This window comes from Rhinoraja longicauda, chromosome 2 (genome assembly GCF_053455715.1).
Source record: "Rhinoraja longicauda isolate Sanriku21f chromosome 2, sRhiLon1.1, whole genome shotgun sequence".
Taxonomy (NCBI): domain Eukaryota; kingdom Metazoa; phylum Chordata; class Chondrichthyes; order Rajiformes; family Arhynchobatidae; genus Rhinoraja; species Rhinoraja longicauda.
In genome coordinates, this window is record NC_135954.1 from 57,698,836 (window position 1) to 57,724,447 (window position 25,612).

Here is a 25,612-nt window from a genome sequence, read left to right on the forward strand (position 1 = left end):
TGAGAAAATATGGGATGAGAGAACAAAAATGAATGCAAGTAGAGTGGAAGACAGCAGAGAATAAATGATAAAGGGATGACAAAACCAAGGTGAATAAAGATACTGATAAATGAGAAAGGATTGAAGGGTCATTCCAGGGACGATGTAAATGCAGAAATGTGTCTGAAAGGTCGCACACAGCAGCATTGTTTTAGCCAGCTAGACTGGATTTTGCACAAGTTTGAAGATTATTTTGCTGTAAATTACATCTATTTTCAACATAGAATCTTCTGTATGTAAGCATTTGCCAGTCGGAGTAATTGTGGAGTAATCATCGTGTAGAGGCTGCTGTAGATCAGTTCTCCTTCTCTTTAGATGGTTAACGCTGAGTAAATTGATATACTCTGCTATACAATAGATAGGTTGTCATTGGTCACATGCCCCATGTCCCCTCCGATTCATTGGGTGTATTCCATAACCACTCTGAAGTGACTCTGGACTGAATGCTGGCGCTGCCAATTATTTGAAATTGTTGAACTCATTCACTGCAACAGGACTGTCAGTTCAGTTCTACAATTTGAGATAATTGGCATTTTCAGCAATCTTTTTTTCAGGTTTCCAGCATTCACTCAATCATGTGTCAATTTCACTTAATGTTTCCACTTTTGCACCTTCCCAAACTGAGATTTTTGTCCCCTCTTGCTAATATTACCTTTCAAGTTTCACTAACACCCTGTCTTTCAGTCTATCACAAAACTTTCTTCCTTGTATCTGTGATGTTTGCATCCCTTGAGAGGATGAAACCAAGCTATGAACACAAGGTTATTCAGAGGCAAAACCAAAGGAGATCTAGGATTAGAAATTAATTCCTTGTTGCATTTACTGAATGCACAAAATGGTAATATTGGACTGTTTCTGAAATTCTGTTTTATTGAAGACGACAGAAGTAAATTTCAGAGTTCAAAATGCCTGTCACCAAGGCACAAAGCAGAAACCACTGTAACATCTATTGTTATGCTTTAAATTTAATTGGATAATAATGCACTTGATCTAATCAGAACAATGAAGTGCCAAATGTGAGCTGTTATCCCTTGCAAAATAATGCCTTGCATTTATGTAGCACCCTTCAACTCCGATACTTCATGGTATTATCAGCAATCAAAAAACTTGTCTCAGCAGAAGAAGGCATCATGAATGATATTCAAATATTTGGTGAAAATTATCGGTTGTGAGCAGCATTGTGAGAGGATTAGAGAGAAATCTAGAGCTTATAATTTGAACAGCTGCTGACAAGGCTGCTAATGGGGGCACAATTATTTCCTGAATGTGCAAGATAGAACAGGTAAGAACTGGAGTTACACAAATGCAAAAGCTTTAAGTTGAAGGACACTGCAGAGATTTCTCAGAGGCACTTGTCTCCCTCCTTAACAGAATCGACATTATTATTTGTTTTTTTGTCTAATTACTATATCCCTTCTGGTTGTAAACTGGTCGAAAACCTTTTGTTTAGAGATACAGCGCGGAAACAGGTCTTTTCGGCCCACCGGGTCCGCACCGACTAGCGATCCCCACACATCCTTCCTGACGCCACCAGATGTGTACCAACCGTGTCACTTTTCAAGTCACAACTTGGATCAAAGTCAAAGTCAAAGTCAACTTTATTGTCAATTTCCAGTTAGTTTACACAGACAGAAAATCGAAATACCGTTTCCCACAATCCCGAGGAATAAAGTGCATTAAATTAAGTTAAAATTAAAAAGGCACAGCAAACAACAATCAATATAAAATATAGTCACTTCAATGAAAAAAAGATGAAGATGAATATATTACAATAAAAAAATAATGAACAGTAGTGCAAAGCCTGTCCATCTCACCAAACTTGCCAACATAAAACTCTAAATAACCTTTTTGTAACCAGTACCCATGTGAGCGAAACCTGCACGAGATAGCCCAGCTTTTGGCGGTTGTGCAGTAGAAAGCAGAAACAGAATTAACGCTATCCGATACCCACGAGGGACAATTTTTTTTACATTTACCAAGCCAATTAACCTACATGCTTGTACGTCTTTGGAGTGTGGGAGGAAACCTAAGATCTCGGAGAAAACCCACGCAGGTCACGGGGAGAACGTACAAACTCCGTACAGACAAGCACACATAGTCGGGATCGAACCCGGGTCTCTGGCGCTGTATTCGCTGTAAAGCAGCAACTCCACCGCTGCACCAGGGCAAAGCTTCAGAATAAAAGGAAGTACCATCAAAATGGAGATGAGGAATTTCTTTAGCTAGAGGGTGGTGAATCTGGAAATCCTTGCCACAGATGGCTGTGGAAGCCAAGACATTTGGTGTTTTTAAGGCAGATGATCTTGATTAGCGTGTTAAAGGCTATGGGGAGAAGGCAAATGAATGGGGTTAAGAGGGATTAATACTCAGCCATGATTCAATGGCAGAGTAGACTAGATGGGCTGAATAGTCTAATTCTGCTCCTATGTCTTATGGTCTTATAGTTTGGATATGTTTCTCGATTGCTTGAATTTATGTCTGCTGATTTTGTGCATTGCTTCTATTATAGTCTGTTACTTATTAATAACCCACTTTTGCCCAGTAGTAGCTTGAGCAATTCTTATTGACTCTCCCTGTTAAAGTAATTGACAAGAGTGAAGCCCTTTTCTCATAACAATGTAAAATTAACGTGATTTTTCTTACAACATAAACAATTTTAGTTTCTACCAAAACCATTATAAGGATTTGCATATTCCCAAGTTAAAGAATATTTTTTTCATTAAAAGGATATGACCGAGTGTGAAGTTTTAGGTTTTCAATGGTTCAGTATTTTGTATAAGATGGAAATTGTTGAACTGTTGTGTGTTTGAACAGTTTTTTTTAACAAGTTCTTCAGAACAATTATGATGTTACTGAGCTCATGGCAATTATAATCAGCCAGAAATCTCAAATCTTAAGGGCCTCCTGATTCCCGGCTGCTAGCTAAAATGTGGTTGCCTAGACAATTGATGAGGGCATACTAATTAAATAACTGGGTGGAGGTGGGGGTTGGGGACAGAGATCTGTATTTCAATGATCTTCCCTTGTTCTCCATCACATGTCAGCAGATCATGTACAATAAATGGGGAAATGTCAACCCTAAAGTTAAATGCTTATTCTTTTTAATGGCTGGACTGGGTTTAATTTGGATGTACAGTTAATATACTTCGGGTAAGACTTCTGTGAAAATTCTCTGTTGACCTAGTGGTTTTCTAAATGAATCCTGCACAAGCTGCTTAGTTATTACAGAATGTGTATGTGCACATTATAGAACATATGTATCAGAATTAAAGGGTGTACTTTTCAGAAGGAGATGAGGAGAAATTTCTTTAGTCAAAGTGGTGAATATGTGGAATTCTTTGCCACAGAAGGCTGTGGAGGCTAAGTCAGTGGATATTTTTAAGGCAGAGATAGATAGATTCTTTATTAGTGCGGGTATCAGAGGTTATGGGGAGAAGGCAGGAGAATGGGATTAGGAGGGAGAGATAGATCAACAATGATTGAATGGTGGAATAGACTTGATGGGCTGAATGGTCTACTCCTATTCCTTATAACTTTATGTGTCAAAGAAAATTCAAGATCATTTTGTTTATTACTAAACCAAACATTTATCGATCATCAGCATTATCACCTCTGATATGTCTTCAGTTCTCTCTTCAGAATTTAACACTATCTTGTCTGAAACCTCCAGAACCACACTAAATGTAATGCCTTATTGCCACAAACATTCTCTTGAAGATGAGGTGCTTATTTGAGCTCACTACCTCCATGGTTAGGTGAATTTAAAAGCACTTTTATTTTTAATAAGTTGTATGATAGCAGGTTTTGGTATCTTGGCTGATACTTATTTTTTAACAATATCATTAAACTAAGCTATTGGTAATTGCATTATTAAGGAAGCAAAATTCCAGGGGGTGAATAAGACGACCATGGCTGCCAAGGGAGGTCAAGGATATCGTAAAAGCAAAAGAGAAGACATTATAACCTTGCAAAGGTTAGTGGGAGGCCAGAGGATTGGGATGTTTTTAAAGAACAACAAAAGGTAACTAAAAGGGAAATACAGAGAGAAAATATGAAGTACGAATGTAAGCTAGCCAACAATATGAAAGCGGATAGCAAGATTTTCTACGGATATATAAAGAGTAAAAAAGAGGCAAGAGAAGACATAGGGCTGCTGGAGAATAATGCAGGAGAAATGATAATGGGAATCAAGAAATGGCAGAGGAATTGAATCACTTTTTTGCATCAGTCTTCACAGTGAAAGGCACCAGCAGCGTGCCTGCAATCCTAGAGAGTCAGGGGGTGGAAGTTAGCGTGGTGATGATTACTAAGGAGAAGGTGCTAGGAAAACTGAAAGGTCTGAGGGTGGACAAGTCACCTGGACCGGATGGATTGCACCCAAGGGTTCTGAAGGAGTGGCCTCAGAGATTGTGGAGGCATGAGTTGTGATATTTCAAGAATCACTAGAGTTAAGAGTGGTTCCTGAAGATTGGAAAATTCCGCATATCACCCCGCTGTACAAGAAGGGAGCAAAGCAGAAGAATGGAAACTATAGGCGGGTTAGCCTGGCTTCGGTTGATAAGATTTTAGAGTCAATTATAAAGGTTGAGGTTACGACGTACTTGGAAGTTCACGATAAAATAGGCCAAAGTCAGTATAGTTTTGTGAAGGAAGATCTTGCCTAATGAATCTGCTGGAGTTTTGAGGAAGTTGATAACCCATGGTATTAAAGGGAAGATACTAGCATGGATAGCAGGTTGGCTGGATGGCAGAAGGCAAAAAGTTGCAATAAAAGACACTTTTTCAGGTTAGCTGCCAGTGACTAGCGGAGTTCCAAAAGGGTCGGTGCTTCTCTTCACGCTGTTATATTAATAATTTAGATAAGGGGATTGAAGGCTTTGCGGCCATGTTTGCAAATGATGCTAAGATAGGTGGAGGGGAAGGCAGTGAAGAGGAAGCAAGGAGTCTGCAGAAGGACTTGGACAGGTTAGGAGAGTGGGCAGACAAGTGGCAGATGAAATTCAGTATAGCAAAATGCAGTCATGCATTTTGGTAATAAGAATAAAGGCGTAGAAATTCTCCCTATGGGCTAGCTCAATAATAAAATAAAACTACTGGGAAATATTTCAAACGCGTCATGCAACTGTCTTTTGGGAATATATATCTATTAAAGTTTTGAGCAGTAAGGCTTTTGGTGTGCAAAAATTGTAAAATGTACTTGAAGAAAAGACTAACATTAATATTTATTCTCTCATCTCTTGTATTAAATAATTACAAATCTAAAAGATTTTGGTCTTTTTTGAGCAAACGAAGTAAGGTTTATGCAAGAGCTTTTTTTTAAAAAGCCTTAAGAAAAATGTGCTTGACAACTTTGCATAGACACAATCCATTGGCGCACAATAGATCAAGCACTTAGGCGATGCTTTGTGACTACAACAGTCTCCCACCTCGCATAATTGCTGGTATGGTCAGCACTGTTGAAACTGCAATTACTGTTGAAATAAACAGTTCCTATATGACCTATAAGCAATGCAAAACTTTGTTTACACAGACATGTTGTGTGCCAGTTGGACATATGGTTCTGCCTCTGCTTTCTCAAAAAGTCAAGTCTCCTACCTCTGTTCTTCTCCCTGTAGTTCAAGGATGACGCATAGCTAATCGACAGCCAATTGATTTTGCACCATTCATTCCAACTTTGAACAGCCTGACTTGACGTATGGAGACACCTGCCAGACCTAAGCTGACTATTTCCCAAAAAGCCTGAAGTTTAATGCTGCTGGCAATCAGGGAGAATCAATGTTGGTAGACACAAAAAGCTGGAGTAACTCAGCGGGACAGGCAGCATCTCTGGAGAGAAGGAATGGGTGACGCTTCGGGTCGAGACCCCTCTTCAGACTGAGTCTAGACCAATGCAGGAGAGGCTTCGGGTCCATGGCTCGCTCTGGCTGCAGCGCTGGCAGCACGGGGCTGAGATGAGTGGCACCCTCTCCCCTTCCCTGTCCCCCACCGCCCGGGGTACACTCCCCACCCGGCAAGGGGGTTCATCAGTTGGAGAGGGTTGCCAGGCCTGCAGGATCCTTAGTTGGGGGAGGGTTGCCCCAGGAGAGGCCCACAGGAGAGATTTGGACCCAACGGTTCCACCTCAGTCTAGTCAAATCTAATCCTGTGCTTCATCCACTTTAATACCTGTAATACCTGAGTTCTATATCCATTTATTCCCTGAATGGTCAAAAGCCCATTGATTTAAGCTTTGAAGATACTTAACAACTGAGTACATACAGTTCTCTGAGGTAAAAACTTTCAGAGTTGGAGCTCATTTCTTTTCTCAATTCTTTATTCTGAAACTCTATTTTTAAGTTCTATTCTCTCCAGCCAGATGAAAAGCACTCAAAGTTTATCCTGCTAATTCCTCTCAGAACTATTTATATTTCAATTAAGCCGTTATTTGTATCTTATTCTTTCGATCAACAGAGAGCTTTGATTAATTAGTGTCTTTTCAAAGGGTAAACCTATCATTCTAGTGTATCTATGCTGTGTTTACCTTGTGGCAAGCCTGTACTCTTTCAGTCAACTAACAGAATCAACCTTAAAGGAACAGTAAGTAAATCTGTACATTGAGACTTGTCAATGTTCTGTAAAACTTCATGAAGATATCAATACTTTAGTTATCCAACCCCTTCCATTCAAGGGCAATGTGTTGTTACTCAAATTTTAAAAATGCATTGGAGATATGAAGCTGCAGATGCTGGAATCTTAAAACACTGTGCTGGAGTAACTCAGCGCGTCAGGCAGCATCTCTGGAGAATATGGTCAGGCATCGTTTTGGGTCAGGACCTTTCTTCAGACCTCTGAAACATAGAAACATAGAAAATAAGTGCAGGTGGCCATTCGGCCCTTCGAGTCAGCACCGCCATTCATTGTGATCATAGCTGATCGTCCACAATCAATAACCCGTGCCTGCCTTCTCCCCGTATCCCTTGATTCCACTAGCCCCAAGAGCTCTATCTAACTCTCTCTTAAATCCATGCAGTGATTTGGCTTCCACTGCCCTCTGTGGCTGAGAATTCCACAAATTCACAACTCTGGGTGAAAACGTTCCTTCTCACCTCAGTTTTAAATGGCTTCCCCATTATTCTAAGACTGTGGCCCCTGGTTCTGGACTCCCCCAACATTGGGAAATTTTTTCCTGCATCTAGCTTGTCCAGTCCTTTTATAATTTTATATGTTTCTATACGATCCCCTTTCATCCTTCTAAACTCCAGTGAATACAAACCTAGTCTTTTCAATCTTTCCACATATGACAGTCCCGCCATCCCAGGGATCAATCTCGTGAACCTACGCTGCACTGCCTCAATTACAAGGATGTCCTTCCTCAAATTAGGAGACCAAAACTGTACACAATACTCCAGATGTGGTCTTGCCATGGTTCTACACAACTGCAGAAGAACCTCTTTACTCCTATACTGAAATCCTCTCGTTATGAAGGCCAACATGCCATTAGCTTTCTTCACTGCCTGCTATACCTGCACTCCAACTTTCAGTGACTGGTGTACAAGGACACCCAGGTCTCGCTGCACCTTCCCCCTTACCCAACCTAACACCATTGAAATAATAATCTGCCTCCTTGTTTTTGCCGCCAAAGTGGATAACCTCACATTTATCTATATTATACTGCATCTGCCATGCATCTGCCCACTCACTCAACCTGTCCAGGTCCTAACCCTGCAACCTCCTAACATCCTCTTCACAGTTCATACTGCCACCCAGCTTTGTGTCATCCGCAAACTTGCTAGTGTTGCTTCTAATTCCCTCTTCCAAATCATTAATATAAGTGGTAAACAGTTGCGGCACCAACACCGAGTCTTGCGGCACTGAAGAAAGGTCCTGACCTGAAACGTCACTCATCAATGTTCTGCAAAGATTCTGCCTGATCCAATGAGTTATTCCAGCATTATGTTTTTTTTTAAACTATTGCTTTTGTACTCATTCTGCCAAGGTGAACAACCTCGCATTTTTCCTGCTTTCTCCATTTGGTGCCACATTAACCACTTACCTGTATCCCTTTACACGCCTACTCGGGATTCTCCTTCCCGTTTAGCTTTATCTTTGATGTATTATTGGGTTTTTTCTTCTTAACCATTAATATAAGTGGGTTAACACAAAATGCTGGAGTAACTCAGCGGGACAGGCAGCATCTCTGGAGAGAAGGAAGGGTCTCGACCCGAAACGTCACCCATTCCATTTCTCCAGAGATGCTGCCTGTCCCGCTGAGTTACTGCAACATTTTGTGTCTATCTTCGGTTTAAACCAACGTCTGCAATTTATTCCTACACAATATAAGTGGGTTGTTGTATTGAGTGCCACTCCTAGTAATGGTCTGCCAATGTGAAATGGATCGGTGATGCCTGTTTTCTCATCATGAAATGGTATTTTTGTCCATGATGGTATGTTATTGCCAACCCTATAAGCTTTTGTTTTTAATGTAACAACCTCTGTTGCATCTTATTACTTTGAGCATTTCTGAGTGCATGAGCTTTCTAACACTTGCGATTATTAATATAGACAATGCCCAGCACGAAAGACTTCCTCATGAGTTGCAAGTTTTTGTAGGTCACTGGACAACTGCTGTGGTCTGTTGGTATGACAAAAAAAACATACTGATGTTTTGATGTTCTTTGAGTCTGTAGAAGGGTTCCTGCCCGAAACATCATATATTCCTTTTCTCCAGAGATGTTGCCTGACCCGCTGAGTTACTCCACGTTTGGTCTATCTGATGTTTTTCAAGTTAATGCATTTGGACATCAATTGATCATTTAAACATGCCGCATCGTAAATAAGAGTTGCTTCCACTATTGATTTGTACCTCCAATGGCCATCAATCTCTGGCAACCTTACCATGTAACTTGGCATTGATTCCTCTGATTTTATTACCACCATGCCCACTTACTCTTTCCAGCAGAAGATAGGATAGTACTTGTTCAATCGGTTTCCAATATTGATTTTACACCAGGTTTTTTGCTGCAATGGCTGAGAAATGGAAGAACTGTCCTTTGTCCAGGGTATGCGTGCAAGGCTTGTACTTATTGTGCAAGGTGCCTTGCGCTTTGAATTAACTAAATCTTTTTTTTTGAATGAACTAAAAGGTCTTTGCACAAATCTTGCCTTGCTCTGCTGAACACCACCAGATTACTATGCATATGAATCTCATGATTGCCCATGTTTAGTATCTATTACTATTCATTAGGCTTGCTCTGTATTGTCCTGCATGGTTAATATTTCATTCTTAATTAACCCTGACTGGTTAATTTGTCAAAATACAATGGATAGCAGATTTATTGTGGAAAATTACTTGACGTTTCCATTGAAGTTCATCGGAAAGCAAACTAAGTAAAATTGGAAAAATATTTACAGACTCCTTTTATTTAAGGTTGATTCTTGACCTTGGTTGTTTTTGTCTCTGACTCTGACACAGTTAAGAAATGAGTGCATTTCTTATGGACCTTGTGCCTGAAGTCGTTGGCTCCTTGATAGTAGCTGATGTTATTGCTGTGTGTGAAGCGATATTTGTTCAATATTCGTTGCTTTGATTAGCCAAAGGAAAAGTGGAGCCTGCTAAAATAAACCTAATTATGTGTAGTTCTGTGCTCTTTTCCAGCAGGGAGTATGGCCTGCTGTACTGATTACTAGTCTGCTGGAACATCAAAGCAAATTGCTTTTGTTTTTATCCAGCTGCATTCGTGCAAAACTTGGTAACAAAAATAAGGAGTGGTTCAGGCCACAATGAGAGAGTTTGGCTGTAAAACTGCAAGGACCCCGGTTACATCAACATTAGACCGACAAATTGAAACATCACAGAAATGGCTAGTGGTGATTAAAGAATGTAATTATAACAATTTCTCTTGTGAGAAACAGTGAATTTTTGATTTCACACTTGAGCGGAATTCAATACACAATTCACAGAGAAAGGTTTGTTTATTCAGCAGCGGTGGCTGTACATATTTAAATTTTATTGTAACTCATCTGATTCAAAGCTGTACCTTTTTAGGAACAAAATTCAGAACTTTTCTCTCTAGTCTGACTATCTGATTCCAGACCAAGAGTGATGTGGTTGACTCTTAACTGCTCTGTGAAATGGCCACTCATTTCAAATCCAATTATGGATGGGCATCAAATTCCTGCTCGGCCAATAATGCCAACTTCTGTGAATACATTTTTTTTTAAATCTTAGAATTCTTAAGATAAAGTGCAGAACTTAATTCCCAGACATTAAATGTGCCAAGCATGAGAGCTGCATGTTCATAAGGTCATGTGATATAAGTAGAATTAGGCCATTCGGCCCATCAAGTCTACTCCACCATTCTATCATGGCTGATCTATCTCTCCCTCCTAACTGCATTCTCCTGCCTTCTCCCCATAACCTCTGACATCTGTACTAATCAAAACGAATGTACTCTGTTTCTGCAAGTCAGTTCTCTTGAACTCTTTGGAGCCAAATCAGCAAGTGGAGCAAAACACCAAAGATATAAGTTTATGTAGACTGGACAGTTGGGCAGGTACATGGACAGGAAAGGTTTGGAGGGATATGGGCCAGGCGCATGAAAGTGGGATTGGCCCGGTTGGGACACTTGGCTGGCATGGTAAGTCTTAGGGATGGATGCTGGATCCACCTTTGTTCATCATCTACAGTGCCCTCCATAATGTTTGGGACAAAGACCCATCATTTATTTATTTGCCTCTGTACTCCACAATTTCAGATTTGTAATAGAAAAAATCAGACGTGGTTAAAGTGCACATTGTCAGATTTTAATAAAGGCCATTTTTATACATTTTGGTTTCACCATGTAGAAATTACAGCAGTGTTTATACATAGTCCCCCCATTTCAGGGCACCATAATGTTTGGGACACAGCAATGTCATGTAAATGAAAGTAGTCATGTTTAGTATTTTGTTGCATTTCCTTTACATGCAATGACTGCTTGAAGTCTGCGATTCATGAACATCACCAGTTGCTGGGTGTCTTCTTTGGTGATGCTCTGCCAGACCTGTATTGCAGCCATCTTTAGCTTCTGCTTGTTTTGATTGGCTAGCCCCCTTCAGTTTTTTCTTCAGCATATAAAAGGGATGCTCAATTGGGTTCAGCTCAGGTGATTGACTTGGCCACTCAAGAATTGACCATTTTTTAGCTTTGAAAAACTCCTTTGTTGCTTCAGCAGTATGTTTGGGATCTTTGTCTTGCTGTAGAATGAACCACCAGCCAATGGGGTTTGAGGCATTTGTTTGAACTTGGACAATAGGATGTGTCTATACACTTTAGAATTCATTATGCTCTACCATCAGCAGTTGTATCATCAATGAAGATAAGTGAGCTAGTACCTTCAGCAGCCAAGGTACTGGCCTAGGCCATAACACCCCACCACCGTGTTTCACAGATGAGGTGGTATGCTTTGGATCTTGGGCAGTTCCTTCTCTCCTCCATACTTTGCTCTTGCCATCACTCTGATATAATTTAATCTTCGTCTCATCTGTCCACAAGACCTTTTTCCAGAACTGTGGTTGCTCTTTTAAGTACTTCTTAGTAAACTGTAACCTGGCCATCCTATTTTTGCGGCTAATCAGTGGTTTGCATCTTGCAGTGTAGCCTCTGTATTTCTGTTCATGAAGTCTTCTGCGGGGACAGTGGTCATTGACAAATCCACACCTGACTCCTGAAGAGTGTTTCTGATCTGTCGGACAGGTTTGGGGATTTTTCTTTATTATAGAGAGAATTCTTATGTCATCAGCTGTGGAGGTCTTCCTTGGCCTCCCAGTCCCTTTGCGATTAGTAACCTCTCTTTCTTCTTAATGATGTTCCAAACAGTTGATTTTGGTAAGCCCAAGGTTTGGCTAATATCTCTAACAGTTTTATTCTTGTTTCTCAGACTCATAATGGTTCTTTGACTTTCATTGGCACAACAATGGTCCTCATGTTGATAAACAGCAAAAAAAGTTTCCAAAGGTGATGGAAAGACTGGAGGAAAGACTAGGTACTGATAGCTCTCATATACCTGCATTTAGGAGGCATTTAAGCACACCTGAGCAATTACAAACACCTGTGAAGCCATGTGTCCCAAACATTATGGTGCCCTGAAATGGGGGGGGGGGGGGGGAACTATGTGTAAACAGCTGTAATCTCTACATGGTGAAACCAAAATGTGTAAAAATGGCCTTTAATAAAATCTGACAATGTGCACTTTAACCACATGTGATTTTCTTCTATTACAAATCTCAAATTGTGGAGTACAGAGCCAAATAATAAATGATGGGTCTTTGTCCCAAACATTATGGAGGGCACTGTATATTAACCGTCTCGATGACAATGTTATTCGTTGCTGAAGGTGAACGCCCATGGTATCAGAGGGATGATACTAGCATGGATAGCTTGTTGGCTGGATGGCAGAAGGCAAAGTGTGGCAATAAAGGCGGCTTTTTCTGGTTGGCTACCAGTGACTAGCGGTGTTCCGCAGGGGTCGCTGCTTCGACCGCTACTCTTCACGTTGTATATCAATGATTCAGATGAGGGAATTAAAGGCTCTGTGGTCAAGTTTGTAGATGACATGAAGATAGGTGGAGGGGCAGGGAGTGTAGAAAAAGCAGGGACTCTGCAGAAGGACTTGGACAGTTTAGGAGAGTGGGCAAAGAAGTGGCAGATAGAATACATCATAGTAAAGTACAGAGTCATGCAATTTGGTATAGAAATAAAGGCTTAGACTATTTTCTAAATGGGGCGTGAATTCAGAAATCAGAGGTGCAAAGGGACTTGGGAATACTGGTACAGGATTCCCAAAAAGTTAATTTGCAAGTTGAATCGGTAGTATGGAAGGCAAAATGCAATGCTAGCATTTATCTCGAGGACTAGAATACAAAAAAACAGGATGTATTGCTGAGGCTTTTTAAGGCACTGGTCAGACCGCGTTTGGAGTATTGTAAGCAGTTCTGAGCCCCATATCCGAGGAACGATGTTCTTGTGTTGCAGAGGGTCCAGAGGAGGTTTACGAGAATGATCCCAGGAATGATTGGGTTAACATATGATGAGTGTTTGACGGTACTGGGCCTGTACTTTCTTGAACTTAGCGGGGACACCATTGAAACTTACCAAATAGTGAACGGCCTGGATCGAGTGATGTGGAAAGAATGTTTCCACTAGTAGGAGAATCTAGGACCAGAGGTCATAGCCTCAGAATTAAAGGGCGTACATTTATGAAGGAGATTAGGAGGAATTTCTTTAGTCAGAGGGTGGTGAATCTGTGGAATTCATTGCCACAAAAGGCTGTGGAGGCCAAGTCAATGGATATTTTTACAGCAGAGATTGACAGATCGTTGAGTAATATGGGTGTCAGGGGTTATGGGGAGAAGGCCGGAGAAAGGGGTTGAGAGGGAAAGACACATAGCAGCCATAATTGCATGGGGCAGTAGACTTGATGAGTGAATGGCCTATTTCTGCTCCTATAACTTAGGAGCTTATATCAACAGTAAATAGAATCCAATTGATACAAACGCTATTGTTGCTGTCTAAGCGTATCGTGAAACTTTGTTAATCATAGCTATGTGTCTAGAAGAGAGTGGCTGGAGGGAGATGAACAAAGGCATAGCAGAACACACAAACAATGCTGTCACTGTGAGATATAGAACACAGCAGTTGCTGGAAATGTGAAATAAGAGTGTGGAAATTCTCTCATGGGGGAAGAACTAAGTTAAGGTTACAAGTGAATCAGAATTGGCCAGATCTGACACCAACAGGAACCAGATACCAACTGGGTATTTGGATATTTACAATTGAGGAATTGTGGTATTTGCAAGGATTACAACTTACCTGGAAATAATGAAACACTGTTCCTTGACTTGATTGCACCTCATGGGAACAGTGTAGGAAGTCAGCGACTCTGAAGTCAGAGTGAGATGGAGGAATTAATGATGGGTAACTGCTGCCTAGTAGACTGAACAGAGGTGTTCTGTAAAGTGGTAATTCAATCTGCATTTGTTCTCTGCAACAAGGGGGAAACCATTAGCACCAAATCAAATATGCTAAATAGAAAGAGGTAAAAGTAAATTATTGTTTCACACGGGTCTCTACATGGTGGGTAGGGGTGAGTAAAATTGAAGATGTTGCATGGGAATGTGCTGCAAGAAGGTGAACAATTATTGAAGGTGGGAAAGAAAGCCTGGATGTTCCAGCTGGAACAAATCCCTTTGGAATGGTCATGGCAGGACATTGTTGAAGTTGGCAGAAATTGTGGAGGAGGGTCTGTTAAATGTGGAGTCTGGAGAAATGCAAGTAAGGACAAGGTAAGCATGTACTTTTGGAGAAAAGAGATATAGTGAGGGTGGACATATGTAAAACTGAGCAGTTGTTGATGAGAGACCTGTCAACTATGAGGGGAAGCAGAAGATATTGTGATATCATGAGAGGTAGAGTCATAGAGGGGAGATACATTTCCTCCCGGTGGATGCACAAGGACTACAAACCATCATGGCTGCCAGCAAAAGACTACAAAACCCATAGTCAGCAGGGCTGCCTGCCCTGCTGACACTGATTGCTGCTGACACTGATTGCTGCTGACTGATTGCTGCTGACACTGATTGCTGCTGACACTGATTGCTGCTGACACTGATTGCTGCTGACACTGATTGCTGCTGACACTGATTGCTGCTGACACTGATTGCTGCTGACACTGATTGCTGCTGACACTGATTGCTGCTGTCACTGATTGCTGCTGACACTGATTGCTGCTGACACTGATTGCTGCTGACACTGATTGCTGCTGACACTGATTGCTGCTGACACTGATTGCTGCTGACACTGATTGCTGCTGACACTGATTGCTGCTGACACTGATTGCTGCTGACACTGATTGCTGCTGACACTGATTGCTGCTGACACTGATTGCTGCTGACACTGATTGCTGCTGACACTGATTGCTGCTGACACTGATTGCTGCTGACACTGATTGCTGCTGACACTGATTGCTGCTGACACTGATTGCTGCTGACACTGATTGCTGCTGACACTGATTGCTGCTGACACTGATTGCTGCTGACACTGATTGCTGCTGACACTGATTGCTGCTGACACTGATTGCTGCTGACACTGATTGCTGCTGACTGATTGCTGCTGACTGATTGCTGCTGACACTGATTGCTGCTGACACTGATTGCTGCTGACACTGATTGCTGCTGACTAATTGCTGCTGACGCTGATTGCTGCTGAAGCTGATTGCTGCTGAAGCTGATTGCTGCTGACGCTGATTGCTGCTGACGCTGATTGCTGCTGACGCTGATTGCTGCTGACGCTGATTGCTGCTGACGCTGATTGCTGCTGACGCTGATTGCTGCTGACACTGATTGCTGCTGACACTGATTGCTGCTGACACTGATTGCTGCTGACACTGATTGCTGCCCAGCTGAACCAGATGAGCTGATTGCCTCAGTGAGAGAGCTAAAAGGGAAGGGAAGCAGTGTATTTAAAAAGAGAGACAACGACTGGAGCAGACAGGGAGAGAAGCAGTGTTTGAGTTATATTTTGCAAGAAGGCAGCAAGCTACAGTTTTGATTTAACTACCTGTTTTGGTTTTGTGTACCTGTCTGCAAACAATTAAGTTTACCTGTTTTTGGAAAAGACTAAATATATGGAATTTAAGTTTGAAAACAAGAACTTTTCTGTCTTCATTTCCGGCACCCACACCTCCCAACCTTCAAGAGAAAAGCTCCAGACCTCTCAAGACATCACAATATGTAATGGATTTTATAATGACTGGTGTGGAAATTTTTATCAGAACACATGGGAGATTCAGAGAAACTGTGAAAATGAAACAGTCTTTGCAGGAACTAAAATGGGGACAGCTCTGGTCCAGATAGCTATGGAGGTCTATGAGCTTGCAATTTACATTGGTCACTAAACTTGAATAAAGGAAGGAGAGAGTTAGAGATGGATATGAAAAAGAGAACAGGATTGCCAACAATGCTGAATGTTTAAGCTCTGTGCTAGTGCAGGAAAATAGTACCTATCCAATTAATCCAACCAGTCCATTCGGGGAGAAAAGTAAGAGAAGAGGCCTGAGGTGACTGAAGCAGGGATGAATCCTATACTTACACCTTTCACCTAAAAAAAGCAAGCAGAGTTAAAAGATATGTTGCGTTTTGAATGTGTTCTCCTGGACAAATGGTGATGGAAGGGTATTGGTTCGGCCCATGATGAAGGTAGAGGTAAATGGCTCTTCTGATGAATGGATGTGTATGGGGATTATACACTGATGATTATAATGAACTGGCTGGGACCAGGACATTGGAAATAGTCAAGGTTGTTCCATGAATAAGTGGGAAGGGACAGCGTTAATGTATGAAGAAACAAGTGTGAACTAGCTGATATAATTGGTCTACTAAGATCGTTCTGCTGGTAAATCTTGGTGAGGAGAGAGAAGTAGGATGTGTAGGGTTGGGGGGGAGAGAGGGGGTTGGTGTAGGGTTTGGGGGGGGGGCGGTTGGCATAAGGCTGGTGGCTGTGGAGGGATAACCTGCACATGAAATGAGGTCAGTGATTGGGAGATAATGTCCTGATTCTTAACGGTGGGGTTGTGGTCCAGTGGGAGTAAGGATGTGTCTAAGAACTGACATTTGGCCGCTTGGTGGTAGCAGTCATAGAGAACAAAGCACAACTACAGCAAGTTGGTATTTGGGATTCGTCTGTAGTGCGCAGACAATAGTAAGTTTAGAGAGGGATAGATTGGAGCAAATAAGGGCAATTTAAAAAATGAACATGGTCAATTTTGCATCAACATTACTGATGAATAGAACTAGGGAAGGGTTCAAGTTGACCTGGAAATTCTAAATTAGACAGAAAATGTCTACAGACTCTGATGAAAACTTCTAGCCAAAGAAATGGACACTGGTGAAGACCTCAATGTAATGTCAGACATAGAATTCACTGAGCTGGGATTTACTAGGATTCAGCGAATTCGCTGAGAATCGATGAGAATCAGGACCAGAGATGGAGGATCACAAGGGTAGTCAAAACACACCATGTGAAAAGACTAGCGAAATGACATGTGATGGGGGGAAGTAAGGGGGAACAATGGGATTAGAGGAAAATGGATAGACCAAATAATTATTGAAGTATGTAAACTTTGATGAGGAAAAAAAAGAGAGAATGCTCAATTTAATGATATTGTTCTCTTTTTAAATTTATTAATAATGGGAACTATAAAATTTATTATTAAAATGTCCTATTAATTTTTTGTATTGAGTTGTATTCACAACTTAATATTCTAGTTTACTCCTTCTGTTTTGAGTCAATGTAATTGCACAAAATTCATGTGTTCTCGCTGAATTCCAACAACACTTTGTTTTTGCTTAAGATGGATTTATGGGTTGAATAACTCGTGTTATTTCATCTGCTGAATCCTTTCAATGAAATTAGTTTTGGAATCGCAACTTAACAATGCTGTACATTTTAATTTGTGTGCAAGATTTTTAAACTGTAGATTACAAGTCAAAATATCAAGCGAGAGAAGGCTATTTCTATGCATTTTCTTTCAGAAAATTGTATTTGAAGTTAGGCATTGTAATTTTAAGAGGCAAATATGGTTATTTTCTGAAATATTTTGTCAACTAAATTCAAAGATGTACTGAGACCAACCAGCCAAATTTTTCAAACACAGTCACTGTAAGATGAAGACATGAGTCTGCTGCTGGTTTGGACTTTGGGACCAAAATGTCATCAATTTTACATGTAACTGTTAGTTCTTGTAATTTCCCCTCTTTTGGCTGTTAACATATTTAGAATCTTGGTAATGCCACTGCAAGCGTGAAAGACTTGAAGTTGCTGACAGTTGTTCATTGCCGTGTTCTAAACTGTGTTCCAACTTTAGCCTTATTATGGAAATAATGAGGGAGAGCAAATGTTACATATATCACCAATGATATTGGAGAATCTGCTCTAACAACCTGCAGCAGATTAGACTTTGACAAGAAAATCATTCTGTATGCCCATTGGACGAGAACAGATGCAAGGGTGAATACAGGAATGTAAATGGGTGATTAATGGATGGTATGTATGCAATGGGCTAAAGAGCCAGTTTCATGCTGTCATTCTATGTGGAACTCTATCTCTATGTAAATTATTTTTTCACGGTTCTTGACTATGCACTTTAACTTGCGCATGATCAAATATGTCACATGTGACTTTACACTGAAATAAATATAGATTTAAGTAATTGTTAAATTTTTACCTGATTCGATTTGAATGTTTTCAGTAGTTCATGTAATATGTAATAGATATTACAGTTTAAAAATGTTTATACTATTTTTGTCAGCTGGTTAAAATGGAGATATGACTAAGCTGGCTTTTGCAGTTTTAAGCTTTTAGATAATTGGGACTTAATTGCTAACATCTGATGCAGAATATACTTTTGAAAACCTGACATGCAGATCCTCCCTGTGCAAGGGAACTATGTAGATTTATTACACAGTGAAAATGAGCAGATTTGGTTTGCTGCTAACTGGAAATTCTGGGTTAATGCCTGAAACCTTGACACTAATATTTAGAATCTGCTGCCAACAGGAACGTTTGGTACAAAGTATAATGTGGTATATGCAGCAAAAAAATAGCAGGCCATTTGATCCAACTTGTCCATTCTAGTGTTTTTACTCTACATGTCTCACTTCATCACCCATATGAACATGCATCCGTTCCTTTTGTTATTTTTTCTAACTTCTATTGGTTTTGGTTTATTATTGTCAAGTGTGCTGAGATGAAGTGAAACAATGTTTTGCATGTTACCCACCAAATCATACCATGCTTGAGCACATCAGGTAGTGTAAAAGAGTAAATAAATGGAATGCAGAATATGGTGTCATAGTTACACCGGAGTAACAATTTAAAAAAATGCCCAAGGGCTGCAATTAGGTAGATCAGGAAATTCAACCCTTGTTCAAGAGACCGATAACTGCAAGGAAGGGTAGGATGGTAATTGCTTTCAAGCTTTTGTATCTTTTGCCTGACAAGAGAGCGGAGAAGAGAGAATGTCCAGGGTATAAGTGTTCCTTGAATATGTTGGCTGCTTTCCCGAGGAAGCGTGAAGTACAAATGGAGTCAATGGAATGAGTGGTACTGATTTGTATGATGGACCAGACTGCATGTACAACAATTTCATACAGTGCTTTCCTTTAATGTATCTGTGCTAATCATGGTACCTAATCATAGTCATAAGGCTTGGAAACGGGCCATTCAGTATAACTTGCCAACACCTACTTACGCTAGTCCCACCTGCCTGCATTTGGCACTTAGCCTACTAAATCTATCTTATCTATGTACCTGTCAAAATGTCCTTTGAACGTTGTGATAGTACCTGCCTTAACTACTTCTGGCAGCTCTTTCCATCCATCCACAACCCTCTGTGTTTATATGTTGAAGAAAATTGCCGCTCGGATTCCCATTAAATCTTTCCCCTCTCACCTTAAACCTGTTCCCCCTGGTTCTTGATTTCCCTGCTCTGGATAAAGAGTGCTGGATAAAGAATGATACTGTGTATTCACCTTATCTAATCCCCTCATGATCTTATACACCTCTATAAGATCACCCCTTGTCCACCTGCGCTCCAAGGAATAAAGTCCTAGCCTGCTCAAACTCTCCCTGTCGAGGCCCTCGACTCCTTTGCACTGGTGGTGAGTTCCCCTTGAATTTTCTATTGTATTTAATTAAGGCATACCCTCCCGCCCCCAACTGTGGCAACCGTGGTGAGCTACTACCTCAGCACCAGAGACCTTGGTTCAATCCTGACTTGGGGGGGCTGTATGTTCTCCCTGTGACCACTTGGGTTTTCTCTGTGTACTCCAGATTCCTCCCACATTTCAATGACATGGAGGTGTGTAGGTTAATTGACTTCTGTAACCTGCCCCAAGTGTGTAGGATGGGATAGCATACAGCTAGCATAGTGTACGGATGGTCAGCATGGACTCAATGGGCTGAAGGGCTGGTTTCCACACTGTATCTCTAAACTAAACTAAAACTGAAAACCTCTCCACATAAGGGTTGTTAAATAACTTTGTAACTTGAACTGTTTGTTCAGGTCACCGATAAGTCATATCTTTCAAAAAGAAAAATCCTTGGCCTATTCGGTGTGTCTTGATGGAGATAACCAAAATATCTCTTAATAATTCTGATACTTTGTTTTGGTATTTTTCTTCTGTTAATGTCAATAAAATAAAATTCCCTACATAGGACGCAATACATACAAATGCACAATACTATTCAATGCACAGATCAATGATTATAGCTTGTGACTTGCATAGCAATCTCAAAAAAGATCAAGATTTTTTTTAAACAATTGGAAATATCCCATGAATGTGAAGCGAGATGTTGCTCGTGGAGAATAAATTAATGTGTCCTTATTTCCGGAGCTCTCATCGGCATGCACAGCAGATAAAGCAAATTTCACTTGTTTTACTATGCTGATCACTGACCTATCATGGGAAATTTCTGTTCTTTTTGCTGTTCTGATCTGTTCTTTTTGCCTCTCTGAACAGGTTTGCCCATGTAATGTCAGCATTTTTTTAATGCTCTGCTGAGAATTATGCCCTGATGAAGTTGCCAAAACTAATTTTATGTGGTATCGTCAGACCTGCAGTGAAGAGATATTGTTAATCTGGTCTGCAGTTCAATTTGTGTTTAAGTGGAAGGATAATGTTACATTCCATTATGTCAGCCAGATTCACATAAACTTTTGTCTATATCTTACTCATTTGTTCTTTAAAGCTTGTTTTATAAATGTGGTCTCGATGTCAGATGGAGCCCTGCCTGATGGTTCTTTGCTCTATAATGTGGAGTTCAATCTGTCTGCAGTGTTTGGTGAATTCTGCAGCTGAACCAACAAAACAACTGCCGCATCTATTCAGAAGGTCTAGTGATGATGCCAGACATGCAAAGCGACAAGTGCACGCGAGTTTGCCTTCAAAGTAAACTGATTGATGCCTGTATTAAAATAGTGGCACAGTGAATGGCAGGGCTAGAATCATAAATGCCATGTCTAGCCAGCGGTTTTTAAATAAATTCTAACTTCAGCTTGAAATCTCAATTGTTTTTCTTCTTGAGTCGATGAATTATGTGCAGTCTTAATATTAAGGATGTATTTAAATAATTCAAGAAGAGTGACCTGCAGAATTTTGTTTTGTTCTGAAATAGTCTTTTTTGGAAAAATCATTCTTGGCTTGTATTTCCAACTTTTTCTTTTAATTTGCTGAGCTATCACTGTTGCTTTGGTAACAGATTAACTGTTCAAAACAGTTAATGTAATTTGATGTCTCCCTTTCTTCTGCAGGCTGGTATATTTAATTCGCATCATCGGAGAGGTCTGTTTTGAGTTAATAAAGTTGTAAATCGAGGGAGAGACATAGGATCTCCTAATTTACAACTTGTGCAAATCTATTTATTTTCAAAGTCTTTCCCCCAAATTGATCTCTTTTCATCCTGACAATGTACTGATTGCCTGAATGTGGTTTTATTTACATATGAAGAGCTCTGCAGTAAATCTCACTTAATCTGATGTAAACTATGCTATCTTTTCACTATCTGACCACTGCAAGTAAGCGCTCAGTCATTTACCAGGGCAAGATTAATTTTATTCTCGAGCCTGAAAGGTAGATTAATTAATGACACAGGAATGTGTTTGCATTTGGTTAATTAGTTGAATGAGCTTCATGTACATCTATTCCCTGTGAGGCAGTTTGGGCAGCTAAATCCATGAAAATAAATGTGCTTGCACTGTGGAACCATTAATCAATGATAAGGTTAGAGCAGGTCTTGTGAAGCACAGCAGAACCAAAGGGTGCAAATTTACCTGTTGGCCACCCATTTGTAATGAAATAACAAAATAGTGTTTCTTTCAGATTCAACCTTTTATAATCAGTTATAGGTCATGAAAGCAGGCCAGACAGTCCATGCTGTTCTTGTTTTCGTGTTTTACAAAAACTGTGGGGAAATATTGCTGAAACATTGTTACTGAGCGTACAATAGGAGTCGTTGAATTCAATTGCAGCATAAGCCATTCCTTAATGTAGATGATTAAGGAATCAACTGTAGCAACGTATAGGTTCTTTACGGGAAATATATACTTTTGAATGAAAAATTGCAATTTATACTGCCTTTTGAAATGAAATGCTAAGGCACATGATAGACATAATTACTTTTGTAGTCAAAATTGGAATGTAGGAGTGCACCAGACAAAGTAATAGTGGTGGTGGCGGCCCACGTAGACTGATAGCATGGTTGTGCAGTCTCATATCTTGTGGGATCGTGTGTGGCTCATGAGTCTGATGCACACACGGGAGCAGTGAGGGCACATGAAGGCCGCTGTGGGAGGATTTATGGTTGCAGTCTTCCTCCTGTCTCTGACATTAATGAGTCAGCTTTGGCGATTATCTTCAAAACTGCTGACCGCCTTCCTAGTGACTGTACGCCAGCCAGTCCTGTCACTGGCACGAGTTCTTTTGGAACTAGGCATGCGTGCTGGAGGTGGTCCTTGATATAGTCTTTGAATAATAAAATCTCTCAAACTGCAATACAGTAATAACTATTAGGCAAAGGTTTGCCCTTTACTGTTAATGCTAAATATGTATGCACATTGAGCCACATTAGGTCCATGGAAGTCAATGTTCAAAATACTCATTTAATAGGTACACAAGAGGATGTAAATTTGATCTCGTGCTTTAACGGGTATTGATTGAAGAATAAATATTTGCCAAAACACCAAGAAATATTGTTGTTGTTTCTCAAAATAGATCTAATTCGGCTTAGCATTTTCGCTGTACTTCTTGCTGAATTGCAGTATCAGCATGGATTTAGTGCTCGTATATCTAGAGTGTGACTTCAAGCTACAACCTACTAACTCAGAGGTGAGTCGATCTGTATATAACACATCCAATGTACTTCTTTTACCTTGAATCTGCCATTAACTTTCATGTGTTTTATTTTGTTTTATTTGCAATCGTTGTCAACATTTGTCATGAAGGTGGAGTCTTGTCATCAAAGCCGTGAAAAGCTTAAGCCATGTAGAGAAAAAAATATGTATACATTATTCGTATCCCTCTCAGGATATCCCAGAGTATTCTTCTGCCAATGATGTATTGTGGAGGTACAGTCATTATTGCACTGTAGGATATATCACAGGCAATTTGTGCACAGCAATTTCCCATTACACAGTGATATAATATGACCAAATCTGCATTGGTAATCTCGATTGAGCGATTGGCCAAGACTTTGGGGGGAAAATTCCCTTTATTCTTCTTTGAAATGCTGCTATGAGATCTTTTGTTTATTATTGTCGCATGTACCGAGATACAGTGAAAATCTTTTTGTAGTGTGCTATCCAGTCTGTGAAAAGACTAAGCATGATTACAATCAAGCCACCCACAGTGTACAGGTACAGGATAAAGGTTATAAGATTTAGTGCAAAATAAAGTCCATTTTAAGATAGTTCGAAGGTCTCCAATGAAGTAGATGCAAGGTCAGGACCACTCTCTAGTTGGTGAAAGGATGGCTCAGTTGCCTAATGACAGCAGGGAAGAAAGACTCCCTGAATCTGGAGGTGTGTGTTTTCAAACTTCTGTACCTCTTACCTGATGGGAGCAGGGGGAGTGACCAGAGCAAAACTGGTCCTTGATTATGCTGGTAGCCTTCCCGAGGCAGTGTATATTGTAGATGGAGTCAATGGAAGAAACTCTGCAATTTCTTGCAGTTTTGGATGGAGCTGTTCCTAAACCATTCTCTAATGCATCTGATGAAATGCTTTCTACCTTGTATCTGTAGAAGTTGATGAGGGGTTGGAGACATGCCATACCTCCTAAGCCTTCTAAGGAAGTAGAGGTGTTGGTGTGCTTTCTTGGTCATTGCTTCGATGTGGCTGGTCAAGGATAAATTGCTGGTGATATTTATTCTGAACGACTTGAAGCTTTCAACCCTCTCTACTTTAGCACCATCAATGTATGTACTGCTTCGTTGCCTGAAGTTGATCACAATCTCCTTTGTCTTGCTGACATTGAGGGAGAGGTTGGTGTCTTGGGATCAGGTTACAAAACTGTCAATCTCCTTTCTGTACTTTGTCTTGTCATTCTTTAATATCTCCCCCCCCCCCCCCCCCCCCCCATGGTGCTGTTGTCTGCAAATTTGTAAATTGAGTTGGATTGGTATTTGACTGAGTCATGAGTGCATAAGGAGTATAGAAGGGGGCTGAGAATGCATCCTTGTGGGGCACCAATGTTCAGGATTATCGTCGAGGATGATTTTTTGCCAACCCTTACTGATTGTTGTCTGATGGTCAGGAAGTAGAGGATCCAGTTGCAGAGATGAGTGCCCTACCTCTTGCACCATCGTGGAGTTGTTTTCTAATTGTGTTTGGAACAGCTTTTTTTTTGCAGTCTTTTAAGTTTTGTGGAATTTATGTGCAATTAATTTGTAATTGTTTTTTATCTGTTGCCCACGTCTGTGTGCCTATGATGCTGCTGCAAGCAAGATTCTCATTGTACCTGTACCTCACTGTGCTTGTGCACATGGTAACAAGCTTGAATTGAATGGAAACAAGACGCGTCTCTGATTTAATGTCTCATCGGAAAGACAGCAGCTTCAGGCAACAGTGCAGTGAGGGACAGATTGAAAATCAGCAGGAGGAAGCTTGAATGTTCTGGTGCACAGCTAGAGTTGTTTTTCCCCTGCTCTGAATGTATAAATTGCACAGTTGCAGCTTCCTGAGATGCACAGCCTGTATTAGGCACCTTTTGCTGGGAATGCCAGGTCATGGGATTACCCACTGTGTGTCTTCATTGTATGTATCCCTGATTTCTTTGGCACAAAGTGATACAGAAGCTTGCCTTTAAAATATAGTAGAATGTCTGTCTGTTATATGTAACCAAAAGCCTGGTCAAAGAGAGAATTTTATAGGAGCACCTTAGAGAGGCACAGGGAATTGCAAATGCTAGTTTATTTTTAAAAAAAAGATGCCTATCATCACAACAGATCCAATGCAGATGCTATCTTACTGGCTCTTTACCCTGTTCTGGACCATTTGGGTATCAGAAACAGATATATAAGGCTGTTGTTCATCAACTACAATTTGATATTCAACACAATCAACTCTACAAACTCAGCAGCGAGCTTCAAGACTCTGGCCTTTGTACATCCCTTTGCAACTGGATCCTTGACTTCCTCATCAGACCTCAATTGGCATAGATCAGTAACAACTTCTCCCCACTGACCATCATCGCAGCTGCACCTCTCTTTCCACCTATGATTGTGTGACTAAACAGCCATCAATAAATTAACCAACACCATCACTGGGTGGGGCCGAGTTGGCATACGGTAAAGAGCAGTGCAGCAGCAACAACCTCTTGCTCAACACCAACAAAACCAAGCCAACTAATTCATTACTTCTGAAAGAAGACTAGTTTTCATTGGTGGATTGGCATGAAGAAAATTAGCTGTTTCTAATTCCTGGGCATTAACATCTCAGATGATGGTGTGCGGGGCACAAAACGTAGATGTAATCATGCAGAAGGCACACCAATAGCTCTACCT